The sequence below is a fragment of the Athene noctua genome, chromosome Z (genome assembly GCF_965140245.1).
Source record: "Athene noctua chromosome Z, bAthNoc1.hap1.1, whole genome shotgun sequence".
NCBI lineage: Eukaryota > Metazoa > Chordata > Aves > Strigiformes > Strigidae > Athene > Athene noctua.
The window spans coordinates 89,948,092-89,968,371 of NC_134077.1; the positions used below are offsets into that span (position 1 = coordinate 89,948,092).

Below are 20,280 nucleotides of genomic sequence, written 5' to 3' on the forward strand. Positions count from 1 at the left end.
AAGTCTCACGCAGCTGCAGCACTATCCCAGTTTCTGACAGCTAGCATTTCTATCATTGCTAAAGAAACTTGCAGTATCACGCACAAAAATCCTCTCACTTGCCTGAAGAGTGCAGAATTACACTGCAAGTTATGTCAAACATGGCACATGAAGGATAACTCAACTGGGAACTAGAGACAGGTGTCACATCCATATCAAAGATGATCTGCGAACAATTAGCTGTCTCCATTTCAAAATGAGATAAATACCTGAAGCCAACATATATGCCATACTCATCATTCCCTCCAAAAAAAAATCATCTGGTGTCGTATTTAAAAACACACTCCACATTTTCACAGCAGAAAACCATACTGAAACAGTCCTAACCATTTTCCACGTTATTAATCACTAATTATATACATAAATATACACACACTTTATGTAATCCATGTTATTCAGAAGATGTTTCATATTTAAATTACATGACAAAGTTGTATTTTAAATTTTGGGAAATACAACTATCAGAACATGGCATTCGAATTATTCTGAATTAATTTTTAAGCAAAGACAGCGATGGTGTTGCTATCAATAAAACACTAAACTGCTTCTAAGAGGAACTTCCTTAGTGCTTGTACTCATAGTTCAAAAGACCAACGTTATAAAGATAACACCGGTCTGTTAAACACAAACAGTAAAAACATTTGCAAAATAAGATTCCAAGTTTACAGTCAGCTAGATTTCCTTGACTATGTGCTGCCTAGGTATTTAGATACCTTCAACTGCCATTAAGGGATGACAGACAGAGAATCCATAAAAATCCACAAACTACTCAGCAGAAGACAGATATCCGAGAGCAGTTTAAAAGGAAGAATGACAGTCTTCAAACTGTAAATAATAGGCATATTCTTCTGCTAACACGGAGGATTCAGCAAAAGAACAACAACAGTGAAATTTCAGAAAATCTCCTGAATTCTAAACTACTGCAGACATCAGTCTACCTGTGAGTGATGCTTCTCTCGGTGTGATGTTGTGTACTCTAAAGTGAAGAAACAGCTTTCCTGGTCCTGTATTATCACCTTAGGGCATGCAGTTTCCATCGCAAGCAAACAATTATCTTCAAGACAGAGTTGTAAATCACCTATATTTTAAAGCAGATGCATGTAACACCGTATCACAGCATGTCAGACCTTATAAAAAAACTAAATTCCTACCTTACCAGGTCCAAATTGAGAAGCTCCTCCAGCTTTCACCTATCTAAAACAGTATTACAGGAGTGAGATAAACATCTCTTGCTTCACAGAGATACTCGAAATTCTGAATTATCCTTCCGAGCTGACAACTGCTCGTTAATACTGCTCACCTCCAGCTGGTAGCAACAGCTCTGTGCAAGTATCATTTGACTACTGCTGTGAACTGCAGCTACTCAGAACGAAAGCAAGATAAGTCTTGATATCTGAATATGTTTCAACACATATTCGGAGGAAATGACTCAACTATCTCCACATCTTTAAACATTGAAAGCTGCTTCCTCCCCCCTCCCCCCCCCCTGCAGATGATGGTACAAACTAAAGGGTTCTGCGGTTTATTTATTAAGTATTGGTATGAAACAAATATTAAAACTCAGCTGGTGAACGCTAAATTATAGATCATGCCTACACTAACTTCTTTCCAAATAATACCTTCAGCGGAGAAATACTAAATTTAAATATTTGTTTTAATAAATGCATACATAAGTGTTCCATGAAAATGAAAGAGAACTCATACTTTCTGTCCTAGGATACTTTCTATCCTAGTATATTAATTCTGAAGATAATTTAAGTTTTGAGTTGAATATTGAGCTGATTTAAGTATTGAGTATCCAGATACCACCTGATATTAATCATAACATTTCAGAAAAATTCCTTCTTGGCCATTATAGAAGTATCAGAAGCTGAAAAAGAAGGAATTGAGATAAGAAGGAAGCAATAAACATGTAGATTTTTCCCAACTGAATTTCAATATGCATTCAGTTATAAATGAAGAAGTACAAGTATCCCACAACTGGACACGTATTGTTGTTTGGCATTAGAGCCTGTCCAGTCTTATGTACCTTTATGACAACTTATTTCTTTATTCCTATATAAGCAAGAAGAAAATCTTGTTTTAATTTAGCTTGAATCCTGAATACAGAAAGAGAAACATCTCTCCATAAAATCTCTACCTGTCCTGTGCATTTTGAGGTCAGTATCAGACTGCTTCTACCTATGGGTTTTCAGTTTTCTGGGGTTTGGTTTCTCTGCAGTCAACTGAATATTCCACTGGCGATGAGAAACAAGCACGATGTGGAAAGGTGGATTCTCCCCTCCCAGACCTCTCCATTCCACAGGGATGCCCCCAGATGCTTGGGACCCCCTCTCAGGGTGTTGCAGTTCACCCAGGAATATGCAAGTCTAGATTCAAATCCAGTGGTGTGATTCTGAAATACTACTTATAAACTTTATGGGTAATCAGAAAGCAGAGAGCAGGCTGCAGCCAAGTGGGCAAACCACTCTTCTCAGTAAGTCATATCTGAAACACTGAAATAGCTGGTTTACTGTATGTCATTAATGTCTGTAATGAAACACCATTAAGAATTCCAGATTCTTCCCTCAACAGCACACTGCTACAAAGCCGAAGAGTTTGGTGGAATTACTTATATCACACAGCAGCCAGCTTGCTCACTGGACTTGGTCAGAAAGTTCCACCTCTTCCTTAATTTGAGCTTAGTTTGTCACTTCAAAATGGTGGAGTTAAATATGCTTTTGGCATTCCCTTCAGGAAAAAAAAAAAGAGATCACCCCTAAAGAAAAAAAAGCACACATCAGAATCTCTCACCTAAGACCGTGACTACAGGTTCTGATAGACCTGGGTGAGATGTGATACACTGAAATAACATAAATCACAGGAAATGGGTGCAGTGAAACCTCAAGCAGTCATCACCCCCATGACACGAAGAAACATCAGGTATGTGACATACATGTGACACACATGTGATCATACATATGACGCTACCCAAATCTCCATGACAACAACTTGCACATTGGCAAACCTCTCCTCACTACCAGCACCCAGAAGTAACTTAGGAGAACAGGTTAACAAGGAGTAAAGCATCTCCTTTCTCTACAACAAGATACACTTTCCCTAAACCAGCAAAGTTTAAAAAAAAAATGTTAAGGAGTGACGATTTTATTATTAAAATAAGAATCTGTGTAGAATTTGTGGCTTCGGATACAAGCACCTGCCCTTGCCCATCTCATTTTATCCCTTTCTGCCTCATTTTCGACCACTGGAAGAAGCGTAAGAATTCTCCTTTACTTTGCAGAGGAACGGCAAAGAACTCAGATCTTGCTGTGAGAGGGTCCACGAAAGGAATAGTAACATTTTTTATCTCCCTGACTGCAGCTCTGGAGAACAATGAATTCATTTTTAAGTAGCACATATGTCGCTGTTCTCATTTAACAGCAATTTCCAAAGAACCTCACATGTTTTCCACAGAGGAAAAGCAATGGAGGACAAAACACTACAGAAAGAAGAAATTGTAAGGTGTACGTTTTTTAAAGCAATGTCATCTATCACTGCTGCCTGCCTTCAAAGCAGTAAACCCCATCTGCTCCAAACTAATAAATACTAAAAGAAAGGTTCTTATATATGGTCAAAATCCATCTGGGAAAAGCTCTTTGCAGAAGTGGCTTGAAAGACAGTAAAACAGCCATCGCTTTTCATGATGGTAAAAGCAAGCATTTTTCTACTTGAGACCACAACGAGATGCTGAAACGGGGATGCTGCTGATGGGGACCCACCCCAAGGAGCCCCTTCGACTTGTGGATAAGAGGGAGATGGAGAGCAGTCAGGCGCACTCTGGGGAAGGCGTCCCCTTCTCGACCGGTGCCTCCTGAACCCTCCACCATCCGGCTGGTCCCAGCAGCCACCCGCCAGGTCCTGACGCCGAGGATTTCCCCCAGAGCCACACACAGTTTCTCTTCCATCCCAGTGAAGGGGAAAAGGAAACAAGCACGTTCTGAAATGCCATCCAAAGTGCTCAAACGGACGCTTGGGTGAAGAGCTGGGATACTGAGCACCTCACACTACAGCATACACGCAACAGTGTGCATCTCCCATAATGCTGGGAGAAAGTGTTTTGTTGGTTGTCTTTTTTTCAGTTTCAGAATGTGCCTCCCTCCTTAGTTTTTAAAGGCACGTGATGATGTAGTGTTCCACCGACAAACGCTCTGCAAATTCTTTTTTTTCAAACCCTATTACAATGGATGAGAAAATCGGTTCTTTGGAAGGCAACCGAGCTCTCACAGCTCTCTGCTGCGAGAAACTGAACAGCAGACAGTGGACCTTCAACACTGAGTAAAGTTTGTTTAAAATGTGGATTTTCTGATGAAGCTCATATGCCAATAAACACACATAATAGAAACACTTTCTCCAGAATCCACGTGCACATTTCAGTTAGATGACTTAGCTTTTGAAACAATCATCTGAAAAGGTTCTTTAGTCATATTAAGAAAAAATAAACTGTGATTAACTACGCCCTAATCTAGTCATTTGAGTAACACGTTGTACATTGACCTGAAAGGGTGGAACAACTTATTTCAGTTGTTCCACTTAGACAACAGTTGTGTTATTTATCTTAGGAAAACTTTACAGCTTTGTGAGCAGCATCCAGTTTCCCAGAGTTTGGTGCACTGTTCAGAAGGAAAATACTACCTGCAAGAGTCTGTAACATTACTTCCTGATTTAGCATTCTAAATTAATACAGAATTAATGAGATGGCTCTTGTTAGTATTGGTGCGATAAGGGGAAAATAATCATCAGTTCATGAAAAGACAGTAATTCTAACACTGCAACGACATCTGATTAGAAGGATACAAGCATATTGCATTCAGTATTAAACTGACAAGTACTGTATCTTTCAACTCAAGTATCTCGCTTAACATGACAGCACTTTTTTCTTAATTTCACAGAATGTGGATACTTTCGCTGCTGGTGAATGCCCAGTCTTGTAGCCAGAGGCACATTTAGCAGCACCTGAGCTGCCCCATGTTTCAGCTGCACGGCCTGGGGCAGGGGGAATGCCACCAGGCCATGGCTCCTTCCTTCACTCGCTCTGTGGGGCCTCAGTTTTATAAGCAAGAGCTGCAACCATAACCACTAGCGACAACAGTTACCTAAACAATGGTACCAAACGACACAGCCAGAGTGAATAATTTACATGAGTTAAACTGCTAATGCCAATTTGCCTATACCTTGACTAATGCCTCTTGTTTTTCTCGGCCTAGTGACAGCCTTCTTCATCTGAATTTCTTATTAATTACATCTGCCCACATGAATTATTTCTGCAGATGGAATCAAATACACTTTACTAAGATACTGAGTTTCCTACTGAAACGTGAAAAAAATACCAAAAAACAAGTAACGATTTTACTGAGTGTATTGGCCTTTACAGACCTCTGGCCTTCACCCTGCAGACCACTAAGGAGTTGCTGCCAGCTGGAAAGAAAAACTAAAACCAGCTACTTCTTGTACATGTGGAAGCCTTGGAAAGGATTGCTCTAGTTCTGCCCGCTGCAAGCACACTCCTCCGAACAGCAGCCATGAGAGAGCATCTTCCAGGATGAGAAGACCAGGCTTCTCTCATGCCTGACTGTTCTACAAAAGAAGGGTGATGAGGGTGAAGAGGCCCTTGATACAAACGAGGGCAAAAACTTCAGGCAAAAGGACCACGACTGCCCTTCCAAGAACGTCGCAACAAACCCTGGTAGAGGGGATTTCTCTAGAGATAGCGAGCAGCAAGTCTGGAAGAGATACAGACAATCATCTATGAATTTCCCAGGAGGACACTACCTACCTAATAGCCTGCTAGAAGGGAGTTACCACATATCCATCCCATCGCTTACACTTTCACGCTACTAGCCAACAGAGAGTAGAAATGCTTCACACAATATGTTGTTCACAAAAGAACAGCCTGAGGCGGGGATATCGGAGAGGCTGTTAAGTCAATATTTAAGCGAGGAAAACACAAATTCACAATATTTAGACCAACAGGAGTTCTAGAAGGCCTGGAACAGCTGCTGCAAATGGGCACTGAGGCCAACACCCTGTCCTGTGGGGGACCGCGGGCAGCTTCACTGAACTTCTGCAGCAAGCCCGCTCACCTGCGAAGAGCTAGCGGCCTATGCAACAGCCAAGCTGACAAGAAATCTTTAAAAACTGAACAGATTATATGGTAATATGCTTGTATAGAGAAGAGTGGAAGAATAAAAATTAAAACCAACCAGAAATCCAGACAGGGGCGTGATTTGTTTTTCCGCGTTTTACATTAGTAGTACAGTTTATACCAGGTGTTTGATCCTCCGTGGTATATAAACACTGACAAGTTTTGGGAATTCCAGAGGAGTACAGCAGCCCTGCTCGCCTACTACCGGTGTACCTAGTGGCACCCACTTGTGCTTTCCCCATCTGAAAAAAAAAAAGTGTATTTGCATGCCAGATAGACCAAAGCTGGCCAGTTGTTAATGAGATCAGCAAAGCTGAGCTGACAGCCTGCTACCATGAGTCTGGCTGGCTGGGTGAAGGGAGGGCAGCGGGCAGAGTTCATCTCCACGTTAACAGGGCTTTTGGCACCATCTCCCGTAATACCCTTCTCGATGAGCTGACAAAGCACAGACTCCTAAGTGGACCGAAATTTAGCTTCATTGCTCACACGTAACGGAAAATAATGTCTATAGTATTTATACCAGTTCCTGAAAACATTCTTTCAGGATTACATATACTGAAACCCATTCTAGAGCCTCATTACAAAACCAGCTTTGATTCATGTCTATGAGACAACTGAATACAACAACAAGGGGATTTTGGTTACACTGCTGCCTTGCTGTGCCAACCAGGCAATGTGCTCAGGTGTGCCTACACACAGTGTAAGACTGTGCAGAAAACCCTGGCCAGCCATGAACAACCTGGTTCAAAAACCAGGAGCTCAGAGTTGGGCACAGATGAGCAGCTCCCTGCTAACACACATATAAATGGCCCTGGGACCTTAAACTGTTATTTTTCTACATTGCTCTTTGATAATCTATGAAGCTCTACAGTAACACGTAAGTGGTAGGAGCTAATTCTGGACCACACTTAAATTTTTTTTATATTCTCCCATAAGCATACTCTTAAGTCTCTATCACAGTCCCCATGCAAACCGGGTTAACTATCTCTTTTCACACTTTCACACAAACGCGATACTCTTATCAGCTAAAAGATCTGGCAGCATTTCTGGCAGAATTCACATCCCATTTTTTTTTTCCTGCCCTCTGGCTTAGAACACTTCTAACACAACATACGTGACATTTTTCTTGCAACTTTCTTCTAGTAGATCTTTTCTGTGGATTTCTTTTGCCTACCCTAACATCTTTCAAATCATGAGAATTCTTGGGGGAAGAAATCTATTTTGATAACAGCACGACAGGCAAAGCTACCACAGATCTTAACACTTTTTTCACCGATTGTATGGAAATGAAGAGTTTTCTTCCCCTAATTCAAGAGCTGTCAGACCCACAGGTTTTGGCTTAGTAGCACAAGTCACAGGGTTTTGCCCTGAAGACCTCAAAAAGTCAGTTTGCCCTTAGTAAACTAAGTGGAAACCACAGCTAACACACACCACCACCACAAACGCAGATTAATTCCTTACTTGTGATACAGAGAAATGATTACTTGTTTTGAGACTTATTTACTTATTCACTTATAGCAAACTGCTTAGCAACTTATTTATTTACTTATAGCAACTCACAGTATTACTTATAGTATTTTTTAATATTGCTAGGAGTCCTGCTTGCCCAGACTGTTCTGTGGAATTTTACCCTGGACTACAGTGTTCAGCAAAACAAAGCAGTTCACTGTGAAAATATACCAAGAACTGCAGTGTTCAGCAAAATATCACGGTTTCATCCCTGGGAAACAGGTGTGCCCTAACTAGTTGGGTCTTGGTAATGCGTAAAGATAGCCATGTACGGATGGTAGAAGTTCCACTGGTTCTCTTAGATAAGACAGAATGAATAAACCAGCTGAAAACACTCTTGCTATTCAAGACATTGGCTGAGAGAATGTGTGCATGCTCCAGGGAAAAAACAAGGTGAGAAAGACTACGAGCCTTCCTCCCAAAGCCCCCCAGAGACGCCCCCCAGGAGGCAATGGGCAGGTGCAAAGAGAATATCGACTGCTGACACCAGCCTCTAGAACTAACCCAGCCTCACTCGTTCATACAGACATTTGTGTTATGTAACCCAACGAATATGGATATCCACACTCTATGAGTTTTTGGTAAAATGTGCGGGGGGGGGGGGGGGGTGGGGGGTGGGGGGTGGTGCAAGCTTTGTGGAGAAATCCCCTTGCGCCCCGGCGCCGGAGTAAACATCCCTGCTGTGTGATTGTATTAGAGTTGTAAAGAGTGACTTGAGGAAAACAGACCCTACATGTTAAGAGGCACTGACTTTACTTGAAATTCATGGTTCTGCTCCTGTCACCTGTAAAATATATCTCTCAGCTCAGCTGAGTAAAAAACCACCCAGACATCACACAATAAAGAGCTGCTGAAGTGCTTGTGGAAAAGAAACTCCTGGTAAAGAACAAGCTCTTATGCAAGCACTCACTTATAATTTATTGATGTCATTATATTTCCCCAAATGAGAGATTACCTTCTTAGTAGAAATTCTAGGTCTATAAACACAATCTTGGATAGCATTGATTCTGCATTTTAAACTCGCGAGTTTGAAATGCATCAGCACTTTGTAACCCAACTGCAGCTTCCACTATCTGACTCATGAAGAATGGGCTCATGTGTGTGTAGAGAATCAGGGGATGCAAACACATTTAAAATATAAACTCACACACTTGCAATTCTGCTGATGATTTCTTCTTTCTAATAGCCAAAGGCTTTGTTTACTAAGTACCCATTAAAGATGACATGAAAAAGAATCATGTACAAGTTCTTGCATATTACCTAATTTGAAAAACCATTAAGGATTTTGAAATAAGGCTATCCACTTACAGTTATGTAAGGGAGCTACCATCTGACTAAATGCTAATGGAATTTAAGAAAAAGCTCTATAAAGAACAGAACGACCTTGCTTTACATCTGTAGCCACGGTGCAACGTAACTGCTGAAGAGATGAACTTGGTATGAGCAGGCTCTTGAGACCCAAGACTGGGCTTACACGTCTTTATTTTAACCACTAAAAATGGACAGTGCACCTTCACAGCACTAAGGGAAGATTCTGTGTTTGCACAGGTTTTTCTTTTCCACTGTTTATATGTATTATGGATGAGGGTACAGTTCAGATGTTAACTGAGTATGTGTTATGACAGATATTTAGTGATAACAGAATCCCAAATTAAGAGAGAAGGAAGAGAGTCCAGGGAGCGGCATGACATGGGGCACCTCTGCTATTAAAAAAACCATACAAGAACAGAAAAACAAAAAGGTCTGTGCTGAACTAAAATGGCCTGAAGTCATACTAAAGCAACTAAAAGAAGGGGTTTTGAGTAGCTTTTTAGACTTGTGTAGATCACCTTGTACAACACACCACGTCTATCAATTACATTGCGTATAAACTTAGGACAATTACCTTTCCAGAACTGACACCTCGGGCAACACAAACATCTCATTCACCTGAGATGCCCCTTCACATCCCTTGACTTTACAAACGGGATTATACTTTGCCCTTTAGTATAAAGCAGTCTTCTTCAGTACATCAAAGACATGACCACCATGACAGTGCTCCAGTTAACCTTCAGGACTTTCCTTTTATAATAACCACAGTAAAGAGGATGAAAGCTAGGACACAGCCACTAAACAGAAAGGGACATAAAAAATGTTAGAAGTAATACAAAATTCATAAAGATATTTCCTCCAAATCAATCCGGCACCATATTTTAACTTCTGTATTAACGTGCAATTTTGTGTGTAATTTTGTGTGCAATTTTGACAAGGAAAGCCATTATAAATAACACCGTGTTGTGTAGAGGTAAGGAAGGAGATAGCTGAGACTCTTCCTCTGGATGTGGTATTTTTTCATTGTGTCTCTTTTTCGAACAGAGAGTACAGATGCCCACTTTTAGAAGCGGTGCTGGTCTGTGACTTGCAAGGGCACTTCCCTGACATTCCGCTCTTCAGCTTAAGGACGTGCAGGATGTTAAAGTTTCTCATCAAGAAAACATTAATAATGAGATGTTGGCACTGACAGATAGGTTAGTGCTAGAGACCTCGCTGCAGCTGCCTGTGCTACACAGGGAGCCTAAGTGTGCAACCCTGGACTGTGCTTTCTGGTGTCAGGCCAGACACTTCTGGAATATGCTGTAAGTATTCTCAGAAACATTTAAATGCTTCAGTGACTTTTGAAATCCACGTGTAGTGTTTAATTGTTGTTACAAAGCTCCAGTATCACTCTGCTTAACCTTCTTTCCATTATCACATTTCAGTGAATTTTTAGATAATTCCTCCTGGACAGTATGAAGTGCAAACATATAAAAACGATCCAGCACAAAAATGTATTTTCTGTGCTGTCTTATTCTTGAAGAAGGGAACGGGCATTTTCTCATTTTAGTAGCTTGCATGCTTTTTATTTTCAAAGAGTTTCTGTATGATTTTCTGTATGGCTTTTTCTTCGTTTCCATAATGATTTCTTCCAAACAATCAGAGAGCAGAATTTATCTTGAGCTCTGGGGAAAGACTGAAAACAAGAGATTTCAATAATTGAACAGACTGAGCAAAGCTTTGATTTGCAACCATGGCCATTTCCAGTGTGGAAACGTGAAGAGCATCTCCTTTTTCTACCCATATAAAAATGCATTCATGATGCCTCCCTCGGCTTCCTCCCAAATCTTCCCAAATCTTTGTAAATACAAGTATTCACTATGGGCTGACAGTGACAGCATTACATCAGATAGTTGCTTCAGTGTTTTTCAAAGCACAGTTACTGCACAGTACAGCATGTTTTACTCACTGGGACACTGTAGACTTCCCGGGAGGAGAACAGAGTGTGAACCCTCTTGATCTCCTCCAGTGAGGGAAGACACTTCGGGAAAGCATCATTTTAACAGGCTACATTTTAGGACTGCATTTTAATTTGTTCTTTGTAGGTAGGAAGGCATACAATTTGTACAAACACTTCACTTCATGAAGAAACTCAGAGATAGCTTTTTGCTTAAATAAGTCCAAAGCTTATCACACTAGTAATCATTTACGAGAGTCTTTAGAACATGGAAGTGAATGTATTTGCATCTTTCCTTCAACAGAAATTACGTTTTGTTTAGAAAGAAAACATTTCTACCACGTGCCCAGCTTTCATCTGTCCTCGTGCTCTAATTAGCCCATCAATTTAGCAAACAAGACTTTGAAGATCTCGAAGGGCCAGGACAGGCAGTTTGTCTTGTGGTCACATGGCAAGCTTGTATTTACACTTGCAAATGCAAGATTTTGCTTAAGAAACAGACCAAACACTGCAGGATTCTCCCCAAGATCAGCAATGAGTCCTGGATCAAGTAAGGACTCAGTTCTCTACAGCACGTAGGAATTCCCTGCAGCGTGCAGGCTGCATTCAGACCTCACAGACTAGAGTGCACTGCAGGTTTACCAGTCCGGTTTATCTGCCACCTACCCTGGAGGGTGCCTGCTCCCAGGTGCTACCTGCTGCCATCCTCCTGAAGCTCGACGGAAGCACAGACCTTCTCACTTGCCCTGACAACTGGACTCTGCAACCCAAACCCAGCTCCTCCCCTACCCGCCCCACCCGGCGCTGTCAGAACTCACCCGAGCCTTTGGCCTTCACCGAGTCGTTTGGAAAGCGCAGGAGGCCACGGCAGGGCCTGCCTTTCCCAGCACCATCGCCCAAGGGGAGAGAGACCCCGTCTCACCCGCAGGGCCCGTGCGAGGGACTCCACTCCCACAGCTCTCCCCCGCAGGTGCCGCCCCAAGGACCCGCCAAGAGGAGCGCGGGTCCCAGCCCCTGCAGACGAAGATGCACAGGGGGAGGAAAAGAGTCGCCCACAGCCCTCCTCTTCCTCCCTGCTTGCATCTGTCTCCTCCAACTTACTTCAAATTTCCATCCTGGGAGAGGAGACTGGAAGATTACCTTCTGGAAGGCACGCCACTCCGTCAGTGAGTAACAGGATCATGCTTTCTCCCTTGCGCTATTTTTTCCCTCCCCGATTTTAAGCCTGATCTGTACAGAACGAGATGGATTCCGTTTAACTTGGCACAACAGGAAAGAGTGAGAATTATGAATAACGCGGTGTGACCAAGGGTAGGTAATTCAAGAATGCGACTGAATTAGGTACTTCAGAATCGCGTTTGGCATTGTCACAGAAATCAGTTGCCCCCACATGAAACCTGACACTGTTAAGAGATGTGAGAGAACAGCAGTTTTTTTAATGAAGAAAACAGAGCTAGAACTGTGTAAGAAACAACGAGGTGCTAGAAACGCTTCAAAGAAGTGTGACCTCTTCAGCCAAAGCCACCAATACACATGGTATCTTTCAAAAAAAACCCAGATAATTTGATAAAAATAGGGATGTATTCCTCAAATGATGAATTTTTCTAGATTTTTCTGTAAATAAATCTTACAGTAAACACATACTGCAACAACCAGTATTTTGGACAAACCACGACAACTCACAGTAATAGTCAGTGATTAATGCTCCACTAATGTTAACTGGACCAAACCCTGAGCACTACTGTAATTTCTCTATTCTTTAAGGCATGAGGCACATTTGATTTCCTAGCATTTTTCGAGCATTTAAAAATCAAATTTTCCCTGTCCTCTATTTATTCTCACAAAAAGCCATTTCTGTAAAGAGTTAGTCCAAATATCTGACACAAAACATAAACATACTTCAACTATTACACGAATGTGAAAATTACAATTCCTATCAGCAGCCCAACACGATGGAGAAGTAACACAAGGAAACCACAGGCAGGATGCTCACAGATCGTACCCAAATCTTTGTTTTAACTAGAGCTTATACTGGCCAGTCATACAAAAATCATCTGGTTTCGTGTGACCAGTAACTGCTGAGATATACAAGAAAAAGCATACTAATAGTCTTGAGCTTCTATTGATTGTATCTGGGTAACACCGCAGTGGCAGTACTTGTAAAGTATTCATTTTTTAAGAAAAGTTAAAGGATTAGCCACCTCTGCACATTCTTCTTGCTGTACAAATATTTTTGGAAATAAAATCACAATGGTAGTGCAGGTATACAGCAGTAAAACACTACTGAAAGGCACAGTTTGAACACTCCCCGCTCAATGCACATGCTGTCACATCTCTCAGCATTTTGTCACTTAAGCCTCACATCAGAAGGACACCCTACCTAAGAAAAATGCCTTACAAAAACTATCAAAACACCAAAATGAGTTGTCTACAATCTGTTCTATTGCTTTCAACTGCAAGCAAGGGATTCAAAACCAATATATGTACCTTGCAGACAATATAAGCAGGCAACAGCTGTCTAAATGCTTCCTAAGTACCACACAATCCTCGGCATCTCGATACAGCCATTAGCCAGAGTGAAAAGAACAATCCAGGAGGAGATATTTTGTCTATATTCCAAATAACACTGAGTATTTTCTTGGATGGGAAAGCTGAGTTTATTCCAACGTTGTGGTGATAAGGCAGCAAAGAGAAGTGTCTTGATGGATTGATGACGACGACAATGACAATAAGCAATCTTAATGACTAGCTCCGACCTTTCATTAGGGTAAAATGAAGTGATTAAGAGTTTGAGCAAGGGATCCAAATAAACCTGAGCAGCCGACAGTCCAGCTCTTCTACACTTCACAAGACAGTTTGGCATAGACCTGCAGCAAAGCTGAAACCAAGAGAGAGCTTCCTGTCTAGGAAAAGCTCTTCCACAGTCCGCAAGACACAAACCCTTCTTAAGAGAAGCCCAGCTTCACATCTTGGGTCACATCCTGTAGAACAAAACCAGCTCTGAGCCCACCCCATGTGCAAAAAAGACCATCATCTATGGTGAATATATTCTATAACTGACTCTTTAAGACATTTGAGAACATAGATTAAATCACCGAAAAGGCCAAAGAAAAAGGCAAACATATGACCGTAACTCATATGACATAGGAAGGGCAATCAGAAGAATCTTGCAGTAATCAGATACGAGTAGCTCAGAACTTGTCCACGAGGATCATAACGACAAAAAATCCCCCATGTCAGGGCACTTGTTTGTGGCAGTACAGAAGCAAACAACTCTTCTCAAACACTCCTTGGCACAGTCTTTTTGATTCGTTTATGTGCACAGTCAGACACGACTCAATTCGGAAATGCTTTACTAGGGAACTTTCTGATGTGTTTATGTAACCAAGTCAGCTTCCCAGTAAAGCATTACCTAACTGAGCCATGTCTGACCCTACAGGAGGAGTTTTGCCACCATCTTCACCATCAGGTATGAATTACACAGCAATACAACAATGGATTATCCAGTTCTTACAGTACAGAATAAAATAATAAGCTGCAAGCTACAAGTTACTAAAATAGCAGTAGTCAAGAGAGTGGCCTTATGAATAAAATGGGAAGTTTTCTCTTCTAGGGCTTCCTGTGTCCACTGTGGCAGAAGTCCCGCAGACAGTCTGATCAGGAGCAGCCCCACATCAGTAAGGAAAAAAAAGAAAAAAAGAAAAAAAAAAAAAGACAAAAAAAGACACTTCTTCCCTCTCCCTGCCCATTGTTTTCTCAAGCCTCACTGACTCTATGCCTTTAATACTGTAGTATTTTTTATTTTTTGTAAGTTTTAATACTTGGTAATGCCACGATACTTTTTGTTGGTTGCTCCTTCCAGGAGCTGCCTTTCCTCCTGAGTCAGGGTTAGGACTGTTGTTCCTCAAACAGGTTTGGTTACCTGGTGTGCAAGAGCCAATCTCACACCCTGAGCTGAGGTACCAGCTTTACTCTATAGTTGCACAAAGATGGGTGCTAGGGCGTAATTCCACAAAGCTGGCACGCTGCACAATGGAACTACACCCTATTTATCCTATTATGTGATTAGCAAAAAAGCTATCTAGGTTTACACTCCTTGGTCTGTAATCACCATCCCACCTGCTGTTGGTTAGTTATATTTAAATTAGCCTCTCTCACTGTGTAACTTATGCTCCTTGCATAACCATGCTCCTTGCAGGTGTCGAGGGGCACATTTTTTCGGTCTTGAATTGAGTTGGTGATCATGGTCTCTCCCTCCCACCTTTACTTCTCCCCCAGTTCCCACAGAATTTTGCTGACTTCATGCTTCTTGGGCTACCATCCAGTTTTTGGCGCCTTCCGGGGCAGGATGCTCCCCTCTTATCAATTCTTTATGCCTCTTCAACAGTCAGGTCGTAGGCGAGGCCTGCGTCCTACCAGGATTACGCAACAGAGCCGTGAAGGATCAAGCTTCAAGGCTACAGCACTGCCCGGGGACACAGCCACCACCTGAACCGCAGGGCAGAGCGAGGCACAATGAGCTGTTCTCAGGCCTCCTCTCCAAGGTCAAGCCCACTCAGGTTTGCCTAACCATCCAGCTGGACTTCACCCCAGACACAGCAAGAAGGTTTCAGTGTTGTATACGTGCAGAACACACCTTGAGACTGTACACCCGTGACCAGAGAGCACACAGTGACCTCCACCCATTACTTCCTAACTGGTTAGTTGCTGTATTCAAATGCAAATCATTGGCTTTACCTTGTATTTTCAGTAACCATACCATGAAAACCATGTACTGAGTCATACTTGCTGTCTCAGAAAGATGGGGGAAGCCTGACTACAATCTTGCTGGAGACGCTTTCTTCTTCTCCACGGCAAGGAAAACAAGAAGGGAACGAGAAGAGCTGCCAAGTCTAAACTTTTCCTAAGGTCTCATCAGAAACAATACACTGATCAACTCTATCAAGTTTCCAAAAGGAGCAAACTGCAAAAGGGCACTGTCAATCTCCTCACCACAGACTGAACATAATCTCTGGGAACTCGTAAACCGAAAACCACTGTGTTCCATTTCAAAGTTTTCACAGGATGCAAGTAAGAAGGTTGGCACTGATCCTTTATGAAATGTCTGACATGAAGTGCCAGAAAATGAAGAATCAAGAACTAATAGACAGCTGGGGGATAGCCAAGACACCGTAGAGAGATCAAAAAAACCACCCAACAACCTGCTCCTGCAAGTGAGTGCGTGTCTTCTAGCAAATAAAGAGATATAGATCAGAAAAAAGTCCATGTACTCCAAACATCTTTTAGTCATTTACCAACGACAACATATTCTCTTTCAGGATGTCCTCCATCTGAAGGAAATTAGTTGTTACATTGACAATCCATCATTCCTGACTTTCTCCTTGGTGAACAACTTTCAGAGTCACCAACATTTACCAAGAAAGGCTTTTAAAGTCACTTAGATGTTCTACCTAGTGCCCAACTCCTCAGCCTCAGTTCTTTTGATTTTTAATTGGCTTGTTATACCTTCACTTCCTTTTACTAGTGACTGCTCCACTTCCAGCCTTTCAGGCTGTCACCCTGGGTTAAAAGGGGGTGGGCAGAAGAATGTAATCCATAACATCCACTATCACCCAGTTCGGTGAAAAAGTTCCTGTATTTTATATATTTGCAAAATGCCTATGTACATTTGACAGAACCTTCAAAATAACAGTACAAATGCCGAATGGTTGTAAACTTTTGTACTAGGGTGGGGTTTTTTTAATCTGAACATCCAGAAACCAGCACACTTTCATACTAGCAAACAGAAATTTTGCACTATCCATCAAAACTTTTAATATATGTTTCACAAGTTTGTTCATGAACTGCTACACTTTTCATTGAAGTGGTAAGACTTTTATATCCTAAGTGACTAAGCAGAGAGAGATTGTATATATAATACTCTTCAGAAGTACAGTTTAAGTGATGCATCTGTTCCCAGTGACAATCAACCAATAGGTTTGCATCACTCCCTGACCAAAATAGTTCTCAAAGGCGAACACGCCTCCCAGAAGCAATCTGAGTTGTCTGTATTAAGGCCACTTAAAGTATGGGAGAGGCAGGGCAAGAAAGGTACTGCCAAAATCCAGAAAATTCACAGGAGCTTGTTATATGAAACAGCGGTCTTAGATTACAGTGGTAACAGGCAAGACATACACTGCTTTCCCAAACGCTGCTCAACAAATTGCTTTTGTTGTCTCTTCTTTTTTCTGGAGTATAATTAACTATCAGTAACAGGAGATTTTGAAGTGAAACATTTTAGTTCCATCTTGTACCATGCTCACAGCATGCAGTCTCACCTAAAAAAAGGTAGGCTAGTGTCTCTGTTATTTAGTTTATCAGCCAAGAATTGGATTTGGAACTCATCTTCAAATATAAATGTTGGAATAGTATCATGCACAGAAAAACAAAAGCACCAAGTATTTCTTTGGAATAATTATACCATGCACTTTTATTTTGACAGTAATACCTTCTTGAGATTTCTCATTTCACACACATACATACTTACGTGTGCACACACACTTACATATATTGTGACATTTCCAACGAAGCTGACATATTTCTCTTTGTTTACTATTATAATACGCATTCCAAACAACGCGAGCTTTGGGCCTGAAAGACTAGTACTTATCTCAGTAACACCTGTGTATTATTTCATCTGGATTAAAAATGGTCAAATTTCTAAGCAGGAAAAAAGAAAATTTGGAAAATTAATCACTGTCCCTTAGATTTACAGTAACAGAAGCTTAACATGGATTCGACAGTTTGCCTCACAGATGGAGAGAGTACACACAGTAGACAACTTAAATAAAGCACGCTGAATTACTCCACAACTCCATTTTGTACGGATGAAAGCAGCTAACACATGAACAGAGACTCATTTGCTTCATAAATCGCTGGGGTTTCGTGGATGCAGCCGTCCTGTATGCTGCAGATACTGGCTACCCCCTCCGAGCAAAGGCCCAGCTCTGCAGAGTTACACGCGAGCAGATGCCACAGCCTGTGTGTGGAGGAAAGGGCCTACTTGACTAAATCTCACAGGAAACGAGAAATTATAGCCTAGAAATAGTCCGCATGGATTCTGTTCTGCAGAGTGCTAAGAAACGATAGTTATCTCAGCAATTAGAAGTGAGTATCCCTCACCGCTATTATGCATTAGCAAAATCTTAATTTATTACACTGCACTGACTTCCTCTTAGGGAATAGAAGTCATTACCAAATCTATCAATGAGATGACTATTTTGGAGTGCTATCCAAGAGTCTCAGATGTCTGGCAAGAAAATATGTCATATATTACAACTATCTAAACCTTTATGATACTTTTCCTACTTACGATAAAACGTGCCACAGAGTTTGGGAAATACAGTAAAAATTTTTGCTTTCGCGTTCCTAAAGCTTATCTCTATTCCCTCCTTTAAGAAGTCTAGTTCTTTTCTCCTATGTATTAGGAAATGCAGAATAATTTCTCAGAAAACAGACGTCTGAAGTGAAAAAGAAAGAAATCAGATGTATCAAAGGAGGACTGCCTTCTACTAAGCCTCTAGATCTCATTCCTACATAAAGTAAAAATGTAGCTATTAAAAGCAAAGTGAATCACTGAAATGCTATTGCCATATAACTTTTAAATCACCAGAATGTTTTGTCAGTCAAACAACACTCAAATATATTTCAAAGTCTGGAGCATAAAAAAAGGATGCACAATGGCTGTTAAACCTTGCAAGTTGTTATTCAGGGGTCTTTTCTTCATGTTGTTAAAATTAAGAATGAGAAAGCTGAATGCCAGAAGTATGTAACTGCACATCAAGATTTCACAAGACCATCGTATCAGAACTGGTAAGAATGTGCAAATAAAACCATAAATTTGTATTCCAAAAGTTTATGACAGTAATCTTAAAAATCTCTTCTGAGACAAACCAAAGTGTAAATTTAATTTATGCACGTGCATTCGTAAGTGCATATCTACATATATAGATAATTCATACCTGTACTCACACTGGTACCACACAGTCCTCAACCTTGGTGCCCAACAAATGAACTGCTCTATCACCACAGTGGATCTGTTCATTTCTTCCATTAAATCTTGCCTAAACCAAGAGATTTTTCAGGAAGCTACATCCCAACATGTTCCAGTTCTATCCCCAAATGGTAGAATCAAACATAATGAGAAGACTGTATTTCCATGCTTGGTTAATTTTTTTAGCCTGTCAAGTGTTAATTCACTTGTATCTCATTAGTCACTCATATCAAATCACTTTTATCTCTGTCTTACACTCTCAGCTCTGTAATACCACCTGGTAGGACACTGTAAGCTCCTGGAGCCTCACCTTCACTGTGCTTAGTTCAGATCATTTGTAAGTATCTCAGATCTTGGCTGGCAGTCTTCTAGCCAATTTTCTAGCTGTAAGAATGAACAGTAACAACCTTAATATTTCTAATCTGCATCTAATTCTTTAGTGCCATTTTCCTGTTTTCTTTCTACCGACAGCACTTCCTCAAGTTTTAGAGAAGTTTGTAGAATGAGACTGAAGAAACAGCATTCTTTTGCAAGGCATTCTTGAATCAAACCAGCAGGTAAAAACAAGAAATTAACTATAAGGGAACGATACTGATTTTCATAATTGCTTTAAATAATCTTTTTTCCTGTAGAAGAGTCTGCAAACAATCTTAAATACAGAAAAAATGCGAAGTAGAATTTCTCTTTAAATCAGTCCATTACTTTGAAAGAGTGTACAGTGTAGTAAATGACCAAGCAGTGTCCCACATTCAAAACGTCCCAGGGAACAGCAACAAAAAAAAGGTTCTGTTTCCAATTGTTTTCCACAAATTCCATTAATTTTCTCCGTAATTTTCCTATGTATTATATATATTAAGAAATCATGACTGAAATCTCAGTGAAACACATTATGAGGGTTTCTTGTAGCGGATAGCAAATGCTAACTCATATGTGCCTGTCAGTACCCACTACAGAGAATACTCTTCAAACTTGCTAAACAGTAGAAAATCTTCTCATGAAGCAACTATTAAATCATTACTATGCTTCTCTTTCTACCCACACTGCATTTAATGCAGTTATTTTAAGTCTCTATGAAAAACCATGAGGAGAGATCATCAGAATTCACAATTACTGCTTTGCTGCACCCACACATTGTACCTACACTGTACTTCCTCCACTCATCCGAGGACCGACTTTGGAGTCGACGTCCCGATCTTTGATGTTCCAGGAAGGCTACCCATTGAGCTACTGGCCGAGACAGCAACAGTGCTCAAATATTATTTGCAGCTT

The 20,280-nt window shown here is 41.0% G+C and overlaps 1 protein-coding gene across 9 annotated transcripts in view; it reads right to left on the reverse strand.

The window, feature by feature from the left end:
- The window catches only part of MCTP1 (multiple C2 and transmembrane domain containing 1), a 280,669-nt gene that overhangs the window by 189,721 nt on the left and 70,668 nt on the right, over positions 1-20,280 (reverse strand). Inside the window, exon 1 of one of the 9 annotated variants that reach the window (XM_074931522.1) lies at positions 1,191-1,268. The exons of 7 other annotated variants lie outside the window; for them this stretch is intronic. The gene's annotated coding sequence lies outside the window, so the exon portion shown is untranslated. Of the gene's footprint in view, positions 1-1,190; positions 1,269-20,280 lie in introns of those variants that run through there. One more of the 9 variants, XM_074931524.1, reaches the window with a different exon arrangement.